The sequence below is a fragment of the Olea europaea genome, chromosome 14, assembly GCF_002742605.1.
Source record: "Olea europaea var. sylvestris chromosome 14, O_europaea_v1, whole genome shotgun sequence".
Classification (NCBI taxonomy): domain Eukaryota; kingdom Viridiplantae; phylum Streptophyta; class Magnoliopsida; order Lamiales; family Oleaceae; genus Olea; species Olea europaea.
Window position 1 is genome coordinate 6600529 of NC_036250.1, and position 16839 is coordinate 6617367.

A 16839-nucleotide genomic window follows, 5' to 3' on the forward strand; every position below is an offset into this window, starting at 1 on the left:
ATAATCTCCTCCCCATTCACTTGCACAACCCGGACACTGTTCCAATCATCGAATACTAATTTGACCGTCGGAGTGTATGCGGCCACCATCACCCCAGCTGATTTTGGCCGTGTGCATCTGACCGTGTGTTGATTGCACGCAGGGAAGATCACGTGAAGCAGCTATCAGTTGGTCATGTAGGAGGTACAATTTGCGAGGTCAACAGTTTGGGCATTTTCTCATCATCTCATTAAACTTATCCATGCCTCGTGGTAGTTTTCTCTCTCTCTCTCTCTGTTGAAACATTTGAATTTCCAATCTGATTTTAGCTACTCTTGCAAGTGGGAAAAATTTATTGCAGAATTTTCTGATTAATTCTTCCCATGTAGTAATGCTGGCGTGAGGCTCTGCATCTAACCACTCCAATGTCACATCTCTCAATGTAAATGGGAATAGTCATAGTTTAATAGCATCTTCATTGACCCCTAGAGCATGAAAGTTCTGACAATTTCTGAGAAATCTAAAGATATGCGTGTTTCGATTCTCATGAGGCAGCCCATAGAATTGTAGGGTGTTGCTCATCAAATTGATCCAATCTAGCCTGATCTGGAAATTATTCACTCCAAAATCTGGATACACAATACTGGAGCACGTGGGTGTTGCTATAGGTGTCAGGAACATTGATGCTGGCAAATCACCCTCATTTATTTCCCCTCGCTCATGCTGTTATTCCGGTGGTGCCACCACTCTTGCGACCATTTGTCCAATCGGTTGAAAAGGGATCAGGATTTGTTGATTGTCAGCCATTTGATATTGCTGTTTTAGTCTGTGTTCTTTGCGCCTTCGTCTGAAGGTACGTTCTATCTCCGAATCAAATGGTTCAAGATTGTCGCCTTTAGCACGGAGCATATAACGAGCACAATTTTCTGTAAATGAAAGAGAAATAAACAAATCAAATAACAATTAAAATAAAATAAAATAAAATAATTAAGGCTAAAAGAAATAGTCCCCGACAACGGCGCCAAAAATTTGTTGTCGATTTTATCCCGCAAGTGGACGGATCGTAAAAGTAGTAAAGTGGACCTTTTGAGTCCGAATTATCGTTCGCACGAGAACTATTTTCTAGCACTTAATTCAATTTTTTTCTTTAACTAATATTTGATGGAAACAGACTAAAAGTTGTATGATTCGAATGATTTGAATTTTAATTTAAATTCTAGAAAATAAATGAATGCTCTCACAATTTTTTTGTAAAATCAAATAATTAAAGGACGTTAGGGCAGAATAATTTTACCCATTGATCACCTTTACATCTCAAATTAAGACTCAATTCTAATGTAGTGTTCCATCAAATTCTCCTATTGTTTTCAATTTACCACTCTCGAGTTCTCATTGAGCCTATTCAACTAATTAAATTTCATATCTCTATGCAAATTGAACTTAGTTAAACGATTTCTTTGTCCTAGGAATTCAATTATGACCGCAATAAATGGCATAGATATCTCTACTCGTTATACCAATGTAATGGATTTTAATACATGGTCTAAATCCTAAACTCATATTTCTATTCGTAAAAGATTCACAAAATTCATCAAATTATTTATCAGGTAATTTAATGCAATCAATCCATAGTAAAAATCAACACATGGAAGAATTAAAAACCAAGAATCTTAATAAGAAGATATAAATGATCTCAAATGTGTTACATTATTCACCCTAACAATAGATTTAGCTACGCATAATAAAAGAAAAACAACAACAAATTGTCTTAGAATACATCATCGGATTTTGAATAAGAGTGTGTAGAAGAAAAAGTGGATATTGCACCAAGAATTCCTCCTTCTTCCAATTTATGCTTCACACGATGGATTCGGCGTTGTCTTCTCCCTTTGAATCTCTATTTGGCGTTGTCTTCTCTCTTTTGACTCTCTCCCCCCTTTTTCTCAATAAGTGTTCTTGCCTCTAGAATATGTGTAGCCTCTCAAAGTCTCAGAACAGATGTATTTATAGGTCCTTTTCCGTGTGGAAATAATACGTTTCTCACATAGGCTCCAAAACGAGCTGAGAATTGAGCCCTGAATGTCCTGTGCGCGACACCTAACATACGACGCGCAGCACTACGTCATTTGGCGGGATGGCGCCGCAACACCATTCTTTTGTATCTCGACGCCGTGGCGCCCTAAATCTGGCGTTGCGGCTCTGAGACTCAGGCAGTGGTAGGGCGCCGCAGCGCCCTGAATGTGGCGCCGCGGCCCCTACACTTTAGTTCTTCTTGATTTCTTGCGCATTGGCGCCATCTGTCCCCTTTTAGCTTTGTCTATTTTGATCCTTTTACACAATTTCTTTTTCGTCCATGCCACTAATTCAATTTAATGATCTTTCTTCGTATTTTTCACCATCTCGACACACCTATAAAACAACATTAATACACACATTAAAAATATTCCATATTCGTGAATTCTAGCTTAAAATCAAGTTGAAATTTGCATAAACTCGTGAGTAAAACACACTCATCAGCCAGCCCTGATTGACACACATCTAGTTTCGAGGCTGAAAATGGCACTTCCTCATTGAGGCTTACTAGGTCTCAATTATTTAATTCTTTTTGTCAATTATATAGTAACATCGACTGTTGAATACTGCATACTTTGATAGTACTAAAAAAATTCCATCTAAAAGATAGTATTATTACTCTAGAGGTAAGTAAGTGTTCGGGAGTTCTATTCCTTGAAAGATAAGGGTTTGAGATTGCTACGTGTAAACGACTAGAAAATTACATAGAGCCTGCTAGAAATCCAGGGGCCACATGTGGCCCTCGAATGAGGAGATTGGTCCAATTACATATTAGATGGAACCTTGATTTACTCCCTCAATTATGGATAGATATGTTACGTGTCAATACCTTAAAATAGGAACTTTTGTTACCATTAGTTGTGATTTGCAGAAAAATTTAAATTTTGAAAAAGGGATATTAAAGGGTGTTTGAATAAAAGAAAAAGTTTTTCATGAAAAAATTTTGCAATATATTTCAAATTACGAAAAATAAAAAGGGCAACTTACAAAAATGTCCTTAAAATTAGAGGTGTTTTGAAAAATCATAAGGAAAGTTTTTTAGAAGTAAAAAATACTGTGTAAAAAATCCTCTGAGCCATCATCTTGCATGTCAGAAGTCCATAAAGTGAGGTTATCACGGAGAAGCTGCATTATTAGAGTGTTGTACTTGTACGACTTCTCCCTAAGAGAGTCCAACTCCGCAATTACATCATCAAAAGCCTGTTTAGCAAGATTACAAGCACGGTCAAGAGAATTCAAAATCTTGTAGTAGAACACTGAAAAGTTGAGTGCCAGCTCAAGTCAAATTGGATGTGTTGGAGCAAGCTCTGTATTTGAAATGTCCTGAGCTGCCTTGTTAGTCGAGAGAGTGTTCTCGGCGACTTCTTTCCTCTCCGTGCCAATCTTGAACTCTGTTAAATAACAATAATAATCCCCATTCATTTTCAAATAAAACACCATAGAGTCCCCAGGGGAAGCCAATCCATTGAGCATGGAGTCGAGGAGTTTCAAAATGCCATCGAAAAATTGAAGAGAGCTCTGACTCGATCTTAGACTTGTAGCCTTTAATAGTGGAGATGTGACTTTTGTTACGACAGCTCTCCTCCTTTTGCTCAATTGATAATATGATCCTCCAAGAAGCACGGCAAGCACCAATCACGTTCTTGTATGCTACTGAGAGGAGGTTGCACTCCTCCACAGTGAGCTCGTTGCCTTCCATTGCGGTCACAACCTTCTCCATGTACTCCACCATCTCTTCATAACACTCGGTTTGCTTTGCCATGTATATGTTCTCCTCGCAGTTGGAGGCTATTGATTTCAACGAGAGAGTACGACTACTCGAGAGTTCTGCTATAGAGGTTTGTTTTTTATTCAGGGGTTTCAAATTTGGGGGTTTTCTTTTGGGTTTTGAATTTAATTAATACGGTAATAATAGTTTTAAATTAGTTTTAAGGCATTAATCAAATATTTAATTCTTTTTTAGGGTACTGCACCTAATTTTCCCAAATGAAAAGGTGCAGGACCTAATTTTCACTGAAAGGAGGGCCTATTTAGACCTGCTGTGTAGAATATTGGCCTACCAAGCATGGCCCAAGAGGGCTTGCGATATCTTCGGCCGGGCCCGACGTTGTACAGCTTGCACCCCCGTCTTATAGTAATCGTGTAGAATTATTTCACGTAGAATTATATTCTTACCACCATTTTTATTTGTTATGTTACTTTTAACCCCCGTTTGGCCCTCATTTTGTGGAAATGAAAATTGGTGAAATAGTTTTTTTTTTTAAATGAGTGGTTGAAAAAGAAAAAAAAATTATATTTACGTGTAATATTATTTGATGAAAAATTGTGTGGTTAAATATAAAAGAGAGAAAAATGAAATGGAATGGAATGGAAATTAATAGGAACCAAACGAGGCTTAAATTGTAACACAACTTTATAAATTTTGGTTATTGTCATATTAATGTCACCAACTGTTTACTGTTGCATTCTTATCTTTAATCTTTCATTTATTAGGATATTTAGTGCGTCAATTGAGTAAAAGGACTCCTTTGCCACCTATATGTTTAAGTAAGCAAAAACAACAAATATAAAAGTGCGTCAATTGAGCTAATTTAAAAGCATGCTGATGGAACATTTTTGGAAAGAAACAAACATTATAAGACGTGGACTAGATATATTAATTAATTAAAGATATAAGATAAAAAATTGACAAATAAGTGACAATTGTCACAATGGAATCGTTGCATTTTGCTCGTCACGGCCTCTTCCCGCAAGATCCAAACTGTTTTAAGTGCAAAATATGCAGCTTTTTAGGGGACCAATACTATTACAAAATTTACAAGTTTCTAGAATAACATTTGTCTACCTGTTGTTTGATAGGAGAAATTGTAGAGTTTAGTATATTTATATTTTATTTTTCATTTTTTGAATTGATCGGTAATGGAATTGGCGATATTAACGTAAGGGATTTGCTACGGTTCGGTGTACAACCCTATTACAAGAGGGGGGCTGTATCAAATAAAAAAATCGTAGATCCCCCTCTTGTAAGGAACTGTCATCTGGGCTATCAAGTCCGGACTGTACAAACAACAAAACCATTATCATAATTGATTCACCAATTTTATGAAGAAAAAACATAGATAATGAAAGTATTACATTTTAATCTATTGAGGGCCCATTTGGCATGACTTAACAAAAATAAAAATAATAATAATAATAATAATAATAAATAAAAATAATAAGAAATCATATATAAAAGATTAAGTATGATCAATTTCAAAATTAAAATCCTAAAGGGTAGCTCAAAGGTTAGGTTTTGAGTTTACTCCTCAATGGTCACCAGTTCGAGTCCCCTTAGGACCACTGAGGTAAGTACCCGAATGTAAACTTCAGATCCTATGGGATTAGTCGAGGTGAGCATAAACTAGTCCGGACACCCACAATCATAAAAAAAATCAAAATTAAAAAACAGTGTTTATTATTTTAAAAATCAAATATTAATTAGAAACATTTGAATTTCCAATCTGATTTTAGCTACTCTTGCAAGTGGGAAAAATTTATTGCAGAATTTTCTGATTAATTCTTCCCATGTAGTAATGCTGGCGTGAGGCTCTGCATCTAACCACTCCAATGTCACATCTCTCAATGTAAATGGGAATAGTCATAGTTTAATAGCATCTTCATTGACCCCTAGAGCATGAAAGTTCTGACAATTTCTGAGAAATCTAGAGATATGCGTGTTTCGATTCTCATGAGGCAGCCCATAGAATTGTAGGGTGTTGCTCATCAAATTGATCCAATCTAGCCTGATCTGGAAATTATTCACTCCAAAATCTGGATACACAATACTGGAGCACGTGGGTCTTGCTATAGGTGTCAGGAACATTGATGCTGGCAAATCACCCTCATTTATTTCCCCTCGCTCATGCTGTTATTCCGGTGGTGCCACCACTCTTGCGACCATTTGTCCAATCGGTTGAAAAGGGATCAGGATTTGTTGATTGTCAGCCATTTGATATTGCTGTTTTAGTCTGTGTTCTTTGCGCCTTCGTCTGAAGGTACGTTCTATCTCCGAATCAAATGGTTCAAGATTGTCGCCTTTAGCACGGAGCATATAACGAGCACAATTTTCTGTAAATGAAAGAGAAATAAACAAATCAAATAACAATTAAAATAAAATAAAATAAAATAATTAAGGCTAAAAGAAATAGTCCCCGACAACGGCGCCAAAAATTTGTTGTCGATTTTATCCCGCAAGTGGACGGATCGTAAAAGTAGTAAAGTGGACCTTTTGAGTCCGAATTATCGTTCGCACGAGAACTATTTTCTAGCACTTAATTCAATTTTTTTCTTTAACTAATATTTGATGGAAACAGACTAAAAGTTGTATGATTCGAATGATTTGAATTTTAATTTAAATTCTAGAAAATAAATGAATGCTCTCACAATTTTTTTGTAAAATCAAATAATTAAAGGACGTTAGGGCAGAATAATTTTACCCATTGATCACCTTTACATCTCAAATTAAGACTCAATTCTAATGTAGTGTTCCATCAAATTCTCCTATTGTTTTCAATTTACCACTCTCGAGTTCTCATTGAGCCTATTCAACTAATTAAATTTCATATCTCTATGCAAATTGAACTTAGTTAAACGATTTCTTTGTCCTAGGAATTCAATTATGACCGCAATAAATGGCATAGATATCTCTACTCGTTATACCAATGTAATGGATTTTAATACATGGTCTAAATCCTAAACTCATATTTCTATTCGTAAAAGATTCACAAAATTCATCAAATTATTTATCAGGTAATTTAATGCAATCAATCCATAGTAAAAATCAACACATGGAAGAATTAAAAACCAAGAATCTTAATAAGAAGATATAAATGATCTCAAATGTGTTACATTATTCACCCTAACAATAGATTTAGCTACGCATAATAAAAGAAAAACAACAACAAATTGTCTTAGAATACATCATCGGATTTTGAATAAGAGTGTGTAGAAGAAAAAGTGGATATTGCACCAAGAATTCCTCCTTCTTCCAATTTATGCTTCACACGATGGATTCGGCGTTGTCTTCTCCCTTTGAATCTCTATTTGGCGTTGTCTTCTCTCTTTTGACTCTCTCCCCCCTTTTTCTCAATAAGTGTTCTTGCCTCTAGAATATGTGTAGCCTCTCAAAGTCTCAGAACAGATGTATTTATAGGTCCTTTTCCGTGTGGAAATAATACGTTTCTCACATAGGCTCCAAAACGAGCTGAGAATTGAGCCCTGAATGTCCTGTGCGCGACACCTAACATACGACGCGCAGCACTACGTCATTTGGCGGGATGGCGCCGCAACACCATTCTTTTGTATCTCGACGCCGTGGCGCCCTAAATCTGGCGTTGCGGCTCTGAGACTCAGGCAGTGGTAGGGCGCCGCAGCGCCCTGAATGTGGCGCCGCGGCCCCTACACTTTAGTTCTTCTTGATTTCTTGCGCATTGGCGCCATCTGTCCCCTTTTAGCTTTGTCTATTTTGATCCTTTTACACAATTTCTTTTTCGTCCATGCCACTAATTCAATTTAATGATCTTTCTTCGTATTTTTCACCATCTCGACACACCTATAAAACAACATTAATACACACATTAAAAATATTCCATATTCGTGAATTCTAGCTTAAAATCAAGTTGAAATTTGCATAAACTCGTGAGTAAAACACACTCATCAGCCAGCCCTGATTGACACACATCTAGTTTCGAGGCTGAAAATGGCACTTCCTCATTGAGGCTTACTAGGTCTCAATTATTTAATTCTTTTTGTCAATTATATAGTAACATCGACTGTTGAATACTGCATACTTTGATAGTACTAAAAAAATTCCATCTAAAAGATAGTATTATTACTCTAGAGGTAAGTAAGTGTTAGGGAGTTCTATTCCTTGAAAGATAAGGGTTTGAGATTGCTACGTGTAAACGACTAGAAAATTACATAGAGCCTGCTAGAAATCCAGGGGCCACATGTGGCCCTCGAATGAGGAGATTGGTCCAATTACATATTAGATGGAACCTTGATTTACTCCCTCAATTATGGATAGATATGTTACGTGTCAATACCTTAAAATAGGAACTTTTGTTACCATTAGTTGTGATTTGCAGAAAAATTTAAATTTTGAAAAAGGGATATTAAAGGGTGTTTGAATAAAAGAAAAAGTTTTTCATGAAAAAATTTTGCAATATATTTCAAATTACGAAAAATAAAAAGGGCAACTTACAAAAATGTCCTTAAAATTAGAGGTGTTTTGAAAAATCATAAGGAAAGTTTTTTAGAAGTAAAAAATACTGTGTAAAAAATCCTCTGAGCCATCATCTTGCATGTCAGAAGTCCATAAAGTGAGGTTATCACGGAGAAGCTGCATTATTAGAGTGTTGTACTTGTACGACTTCTCCCTAAGAGAGTCCAACTCCGCAATTACATCATCAAAAGCCTGTTTAGCAAGATTACAAGCACGGTCAAGAGAATTCAAAATCTTGTAGTAGAACACTGAAAAGTTGAGTGCCAGCTCAAGTCAAATTGGATGTGTTGGAGCAAGCTCTGTATTTGAAATGTCCTGAGCTGCCTTGTTAGTCGAGAGAGTGTTCTCGGCGACTTCTTTCCTCTCCGTGCCAATCTTGAACTCTGTTAAATAACAATAATAATCCCCATTCATTTTCAAATAAAACACCATAGAGTCCCCAGGGGAAGCCAATCCATTGAGCATGGAGTCGAGGAGTTTCAAAATGCCATCGAAAAATTGAAGAGAGCTCTGACTCGATCTTAGACTTGTAGCCTTTAATAGTGGAGATGTGACTTTTGTTACGACAGCTCTCCTCCTTTTGCTCAATTGATAATATGATCCTCCAAGAAGCACGGCAAGCACCAATCGCGTTCTTGTATGCTACTGAGAGGAGGTTGCACTCCTCCACAGTGAGCTCGTTGCCTTCCATTGCGGTCACAACCTTCTCCATGTACTCCACCATCTCTTCATAACACTCGGTTTGCTTTGCCATGTATATGTTCTCCTCGCAGTTGGAGGCTATTGATTTCAACGAGAGAGTACGACTACTCGAGAGTTCTGCTATAGAGGTTTGTTTTTTATTCAGGGGTTTCAAATTTGGGGGTTTTCTTTTGGGTTTTGAATTTAATTAATACGGTAATAATAGTTTTAAATTAGTTTTAAGGCATTAATCAAATATTTAATTCTTTTTTAGGGTACTGCACCTAATTTTCCCAAATGAAAAGGTGCAGGACCTAATTTTCACTGAAAGGAGGGCCTATTTAGACCTGCTGTGTAGAATATTGGCCTACCAAGCATGGCCCAAGAGGGCTTGCGATATCTTCGGCCGGGCCCGACGTTGTACAGCTTGCACCCCCGTCTTATAGTAATCGTGTAGAATTATTTCACGTAGAATTATATTCTTACCACCATTTTTATTTGTTATGTTACTTTTAACCCCTGTTTGGCCCTCATTTTGTGGAAATGAAAATTGGTGAAATAATTTTTTTTTTTAAATGAGTGGTTGAAAAAGAAAAAAAAATTATATTTACGTGTAATATTATTTGATGAAAAATTGTGTGGTTAAATATAAAAGAGAGAAAAATGAAATGGAATGGAATGGAAATTAATAGGAACCAAACGAGGCTTAAATTGTAACACAACTTTATAAATTTTGGTTATTGTCATATTAATGTCACCAACTGTTTACTGTTGCATTCTTATCTTTAATCTTTCATTTATTAGGATATTTAGTGCGTCAATTGAGTAAAAGGACTCCTTTGCCACCTATATGTTTAAGTAAGCAAAAACAACAAATATAAAAGTGCGTCAATTGAGCTAATTTAAAAGCATGCTGATGGAACATTTTTGGAAAGAAACAAACATTATAAGACGTGGACTAGATATATTAATTAATTAAAGATATAAGATAAAAAATTGACAAATAAGTGACAATTGTCACAATGGAATCGTTGCATTTTGCTCGTCACGGCCTCTTCCCGCAAGATCCAAACTGTTTTAAGTGCAAAATATGCAGCTTTTTAGGGGACCAATACTATTACAAAATTTACAAGTTTCTAGAATAACATTTGTCTACCTGTTGTTTGATAGGAGAAATTGTAGAGTTTAGTATATTTATATTTTATTTTTCATTTTTTGAATTGATCGGTAATGGAATTGGCGATATTAACGTAAGGGATTTGCTACGGTTCGGTGTACAACCCTATTACAAGAGGGGGGCTGTATCAAATAAAAAAATCGTAGACCCCCCTCTTGTAAGGAGCTGTCATCTGGGCTATCAAGTCCGGACTGTACAAACAACAAAACCATTATCATAATTGATTCACCAATTTTATGAAGAAAAAACATAGATAATGAAAGTATTACATTTTAATCTATTGAGGGCCCATTTGGCATGACTTAACAAAAATAAAAATAATAATAATAATAATAATAATAAATAAAAATAATAAGAAATCATATATAAAAGATTAAGTATGATCAATTTCAAAATTAAAATCCTAAAGGGTAGCTCAAAGGTTAGGTTTTGAGTTTACTCCTCAATGGTCACCAGTTCGAGTCCCCTTAGGACCACTGAGGTAAGTACCCGAATGTAAACTTCAGATCCTATGGGATTAGTCGAGGTGAGCATAAACTAGTCCGGACACCCACAATCATAAAAAAAATCAAAATTAAAAAACAGTGTTTATTATTTTAAAAATCAAATATTAATTAAATTTTATTTATGAAATAATTAATTAAAAATGTATTTTATTAATTATATATATTAATGTCACAATATTATATAATTTATAGTTACAGTTATGTATTAGTCACAGTCATAAATCGCAAATATTATAGGTGATAACTTATTTTGCCATCACAAGTTTATCAAATTAATGTATCATATAATTCTTTGATCACAAATTTTATAAGTCCACTTATTTCATGATTACAAAATATCAAATTAATTTCTCACAAATTATTAAATTATTGGTCACAACTTAATAGATTTTTAGGTCACACATTTTTTTTTTTTTTTAGTCACAAATTATCTATGTCATTAGTCAAATATTATTTATTGCTCATACATTAATCAGTTTATTGGTCACAGTCAACTAAATAGTGTGTCACCACCACCACATTTGTGATCGCCGTCGCCAACACCACCTCCATCAGAGCGAAAACCACTGTCGCACGACAACGGGTAGTACCACCATCTCAAACAAACTAACGGTTGCCACCAAAGACCACCATGAGCACCACTGCAATCAATCAAATGGAAAAACCACCATAACACCACCACAACCACCATCGTGGCACCACCGAAAACCAGGCTAGCTCTCAACTACAGCCACCGTGGCATCACAACCATACCACAATGAGCACTACTATCGTTGCTAGATAAACCACTGCTAACAACGCCACCACCACCCAAAAAGCATTGCACAACCACACCATCACAAAACACCACTTGCGAACACCACCAATTGCAAAACACCACCACACCACAAATACCACCAACTGCAGGAGTCTAATGGACTTCGATTGTCAACACAAACACCACTAATGGTATTGGAATCTATCTACTGCTCTTCGCTCCACCTTGCACAGCATCGGAGTCTCTCCACGTCACTCTACCTCTTGGAATCTCGCAGACAACTCTACCGTCACTATGCAACGGTGTCGAACAACGTCGCTCTCAGATTAACATCGCCATCGGAATCTATTTACATCACACAGATCGATGTCTCACGTTGCCCCCACCTCGTACAGCTCTCAGATTAAAGTAGTTCCACCTCGTAGATTAACGCCACTCACCAGTCTCCCTTGCACAAATCGAAATCTCACATCATCCCACCATCCACAACTGCTCCGATGTGTCGTAAAGAGACATATAGAGACAATGGAGAGATATGAATAGAGAAAGGAAAGAGAAAAATGATTAGAGTCAGGGAAGAGAGATTTAGGGGGTGTTCTTTTTGTGTTTCAGTTTTGTGTTTTGAGTTTTGAATTCATTTTGAGTTTTGTATTTTGAGTTTTTGTTTTGAAATTGTTGAAAATGCGTTCTTTTTGTTAGTTTCTCAAAACAAAAAAAAATAATTTTTTTTTTAAATTTTGAGAATCACCACAACACCACCTCAAAACACCAAAAAAAAAAAATTAATTTTTATTTTTATTTTTTGAAATTTTGAGAATCACCACACTATCTCCTCAAAAAATTTTTTTTTTTAATTTTTAATTTTTTTTGAAATTTTGAGAATCACCACACCACCTCCTCTAAAAAAAAAAAAAAAAAAAAAAAAAAAAAAAAAAAAAAAAGGTTTTTCCCCTTTTTTTTTTTTTTTAATTTTTAAAATGTTGCTTTTGGAACCATTTTATTAATTTCATGAAGGTGTTTTTTATAGGTAGAAGAGCCTTTAGAAAACGTTGGGTCTGCGTGACTTAACACTTCTGAGATAATAAATTTTTTTAAAAATTAGTTTTCAAAAAAAGATTTAAAATAGTTTCCTTCAAAAACTCTTCTATATGATACAAAAGTCATGTCAAACGATTACTGAGTTCAGTTGACCAATATATACTTACATGGGTAGACGTTAATATTTTATGGCAATCATTGATGATTTTAGTTACCATATTTCATGCTGCTCTCATTAGTCTCCTTCGATTTTTTATTTTTTTTTGAACAATGTCCTTCAATTTTATCACTTTGATCCTTTTTTCTTTCAAATTTATCAATCTAATGTTGATTTATAACATGGATGAGTTGTATATGATAATATATTATTTGATTTGCCACATAATGATTAGTTATACATTGCATTTCATTACAATATGAATTCATCCTTATGTAATTGTTAAGAAAACAAAATGTTACATACCTTGTAAATTTGATAATTAGCATGTGAAAATAAAGGGATGTAATATGATTATTACACAATTTGTAATATAATTGACACATAAATCACACGAAATGTAATGATTACTACACAGATTGTGAGTTACAAATTATTAGAGAGAGAGACCAACACTATGCAGAATAAACAAAATAAAGTTTTAATCACCGTAAAGAAATTACATTGCAAAAATATTTTGCTAAAAAATTGTTTACACGTTAAAAAGTTACACTGGCTGTCATATTTTTATTTGAACGCTCATTACATGTTATAATTTTGAAATATTTAATAAAATTTAATATTTTTTTTTCAATTCACTCGTCTATATTTCCCTATTTGTGTAAATTGCTCAATTATAAAATTTTATACTTCTATTTATTTTATTTACAAAATTATTAATGGCTTCGAGAGAAAGCTGAGTCAGGTATTCTTCCCTGAGCTTGGAAAAGAACTCTTTGCCTTAAGATGTGACATGCCTTTGAAATTTTAGACAAGATTAAAAGCAAAGAGGATATTTCATTGGGTGTCAAAATTTGGGTATGGATTATTTAAAATGTGACATTTTAAATTGTCTATCAAAAATGTCAATTCAGGACAATTTTGCCCCTCTGAATCATTAGAATTGTGTCCTTGTACCAAAACTGTGTTAATCATCAAGTGAAATGACAATTAATGTTGAAAACCAAACCACGAAAAAAAAAAAAAACAAATAAGACATGAAATGAAAACAAAGGGAAGGAAGACAAACCGACAGACACAAAATCCCCAATCTCACTCGTCTCTCTCACTGAAATCGACCACCGCCCGGCCGACGACGAAATTGGAAGTTTTGCTGCAATCGCTCGCCGCCCCACCGTCGAAGACCACCGGCAGAACCTTCGGCGTCCAAGGTCCTCTACGATACCTTTAGGTTCGGTTTTATCTTTCCTTTTTTTGCTCCTGTGTAAATTTTTTACCTCTACTGGAATCAATGCTGTTGGTTCATGGAAAATGTACTCTGGTTTTCTGAAATTGCAGAAAGGGTTTTCGTGAGTTCCACGTTGTATAAATCGGTTTGAAATTTTTGTTAGGGTTCTCGAATAATGTAGCTTGAATTTTGTTCCCCTGCATAAACATTAAATTAAAAGGTGTTATGGTAAGATTTCATAAGGCATGACAGAAAATAATTTGTATTAAGGGAAATTTTTATGGGATTTGGAAATGAGTACATATAAGTGGAATGATAATGTTAAATGAAATAGAGCAGTTGTGTGATCTGTGTTATAATACATATCATGAATGAATTAAAGCTGGAACCTTCAGTTTTCGGTGGTGGAATATATTTTTGTTGGTTATGTATAAATGTAGGTGGGACATTTTTGGGTTGTTTTTTTATTATAAATGTTGGGATTACATGTAGAATTTTAGAGCAGGAATTGGAAGGACCTATAAAGGTGCTATGTGAGGCAGGAAGTTGTCAACCTATAAAAAGGAAAATGAAGTTTACTGTGTGAGAGAATAGAGCAGAAAACAATATATTTGGATGTAGAATCTAATTGATATGGTGTTCCTTATTAAAGAGAATGGAGGATTTGTATGTTTAGAAATTCAATGCCCTTGTTTGAGCCCCATTTTGAGAGGAAAAATGAATTTTTTAATAGTGTATTGATGGAAAATGTGTAGTTAAAAAATAAGAAAATGTTTTGAATTTGCATGTAATATTATTTTATTGAAAAGTGTGTTGTTGAAATGATGTTAAAACACTGTAGAAGAATACATTTTTTCCAAATAATGGGGATCAAACAAGGGCAATATTTTACATCCTTTCATTTATATAATTTGGAATGAGATACATTTGAGATTTCAAAATTTAAGCACCTGAATGAATTAAATGCAGGTGGGACATTTTTTTTTCTTGAATGGAAGAAAGAGTTTGATTAGATGGAAAAATTGATAAACAGATATTTAGAGTTGATGGTTTTGATTTATTGTGGATCAAAGTTCCAAACAAAGGAAGTTAAATTATGCAAGAAGATTTACCTTAGGATCCTTCAACCAAATATATTGGTATTTCAATGGACTGTTCCTATCTTTGGTGGGAGAGCATTTTTTTTGTTTGTTTTTGGCCAACCCATTATGTTGTTGGCTCATGGAAAATGTGCTCTGGTATTCTAAAGTTGCAGAAAGGGTTTTCGTGAGTTCCACGCTGTATTAATCAGTTTGGAATTTTTGTTTTATGCTTCAAATTTATTTATTTTTTGTTTGTTTTTGGCCAACCCATAATTATCTCCCGTTTGTTCAATGAGTATTCAAGATTTTATGGAACGAAATAGTAAAAGATAGGAAAAATGGAACACAACCCTAAATCTTTTAACTGTGTTGGAGTCAATGTTGTTGGCTCATGGAAAATGTACTCTACTATTCTCAAATTGCAGAATGGCTTTTCGTGAGTTCCATGTTGTATAAATCGGTTTGGAATTTTTGTTTTATGCCTTAAATTTGTTTTTATTTTTTGTTTGTCTTTGGCCAACCCATAATTATCTCCCATTTGTTTAGTGAGTATTCAAGATTTTATGGAAGGAAATAGTAAAAGATAGGAAAAATGGAACACAGCCCAAAATCATTGCAGACAGAAAGACTACATATAAAATTTAGTTTTAAACCCTTAAATTTAGTTTTTGCATTTTATAGGTGTGTAATTATTATTAGGGGAATAATATTATTATATTTTTAAATTTATATTGGTAACATCAACGTGTTATAAATTGTAATCGCATTATGGAGTTTCATAAATAATTCTATGATCCGACCAACCTACACCTATTGAAATAAAGGATTTGTATACCGGTCCATGTATAGATCCAAGAAGTTGATATTTTGGACATGCGGATGTATGAATGAAATAGTATTACTTTAGCTTAAATTTTAAAATCATTTTTATATCTTGGTTTAGGCATTAGGTCACCACTCGAATAAAGTTTTAGGTTTAAATACGGTCCTTTTTATAAAATAAATATACAGTAATGCTGATTAAATTTAAGCATTAGATATAAATGTATTTTGTTATCCTTGGTTGGGAATATTAGTAATTAATTTATTTAAAAATTGAAGTTTTGAGTCACATATATTTATTTATATTTAATTAATCTTCAAACGCATCATATTACATCCAAATTTTATCAATTGTTTGATTTGGGAAACATCTAAAATTCAGATTACGTGAGCGTTTTGAGCAAATGAAATGAGGAATAATTAAAATGGAAGTCTCTTAATTTTCAAGGAATGCCATTTTGTTTGTGTGCATAACATAAGTTATTTGTGCAATTCAAATGACGAAACTATTGATGGAAGTATTTACCTTAACAATTGTTGACATTCCTGTAAATGTTATGTAACTTGTGGTGCATTTCTTCATAATCTATGGAAACGACCTTTTTGTTTTCCAATTTTTGTTAGACATCTGGTCCGAAGCATCCTGAGATGCACAACGCACTCCACTATAATTTTACATGTGAAAAGAAATATATTAAAACAACTTTTCGTAGGATGCCTTTTATAGATAACATTTAGAATTGTACTCTATTGTAGAACTTGTTGAATTATATTATACTTTAGGAACTTGTAAAATTATATTATACTTCGGGCAATTACGTATAAGAAAAAAAATATTATACTTCAGGCAATTGTTGTACAATTTGAAAATTACTTGGGAAGAAGTTTATAAAATGTACATATCTATTGACAGGTCGTTGTTTAGCTGGATTATTAATGATATTGATTTCATGGGGAAAAATTGTAAATTACTTTTTAGTTCATCTTGTTTTTTCCCATAAATTGTTCATGTTCAATTCGTTGTTTCGTTCAATAGCGTGATTGCCACAACTGTTGTGTTATCATGTACAGGTA

The 16839-nt window shown here is 34.2% G+C and overlaps 2 pseudogenes; both read right to left on the reverse strand.

The window, feature by feature from the left end:
- Positions 1-523: 523 nt before the first annotated feature.
- LOC111409447 lies at positions 524-3853 on the reverse strand (annotated as a pseudogene).
- Positions 3854-5780: 1927 nt separating this feature from the next.
- On the reverse strand, positions 5781-9110 carry LOC111409448 (annotated as a pseudogene).
- Between the last annotated feature and the right edge of the window lie 7729 nt (positions 9111-16839).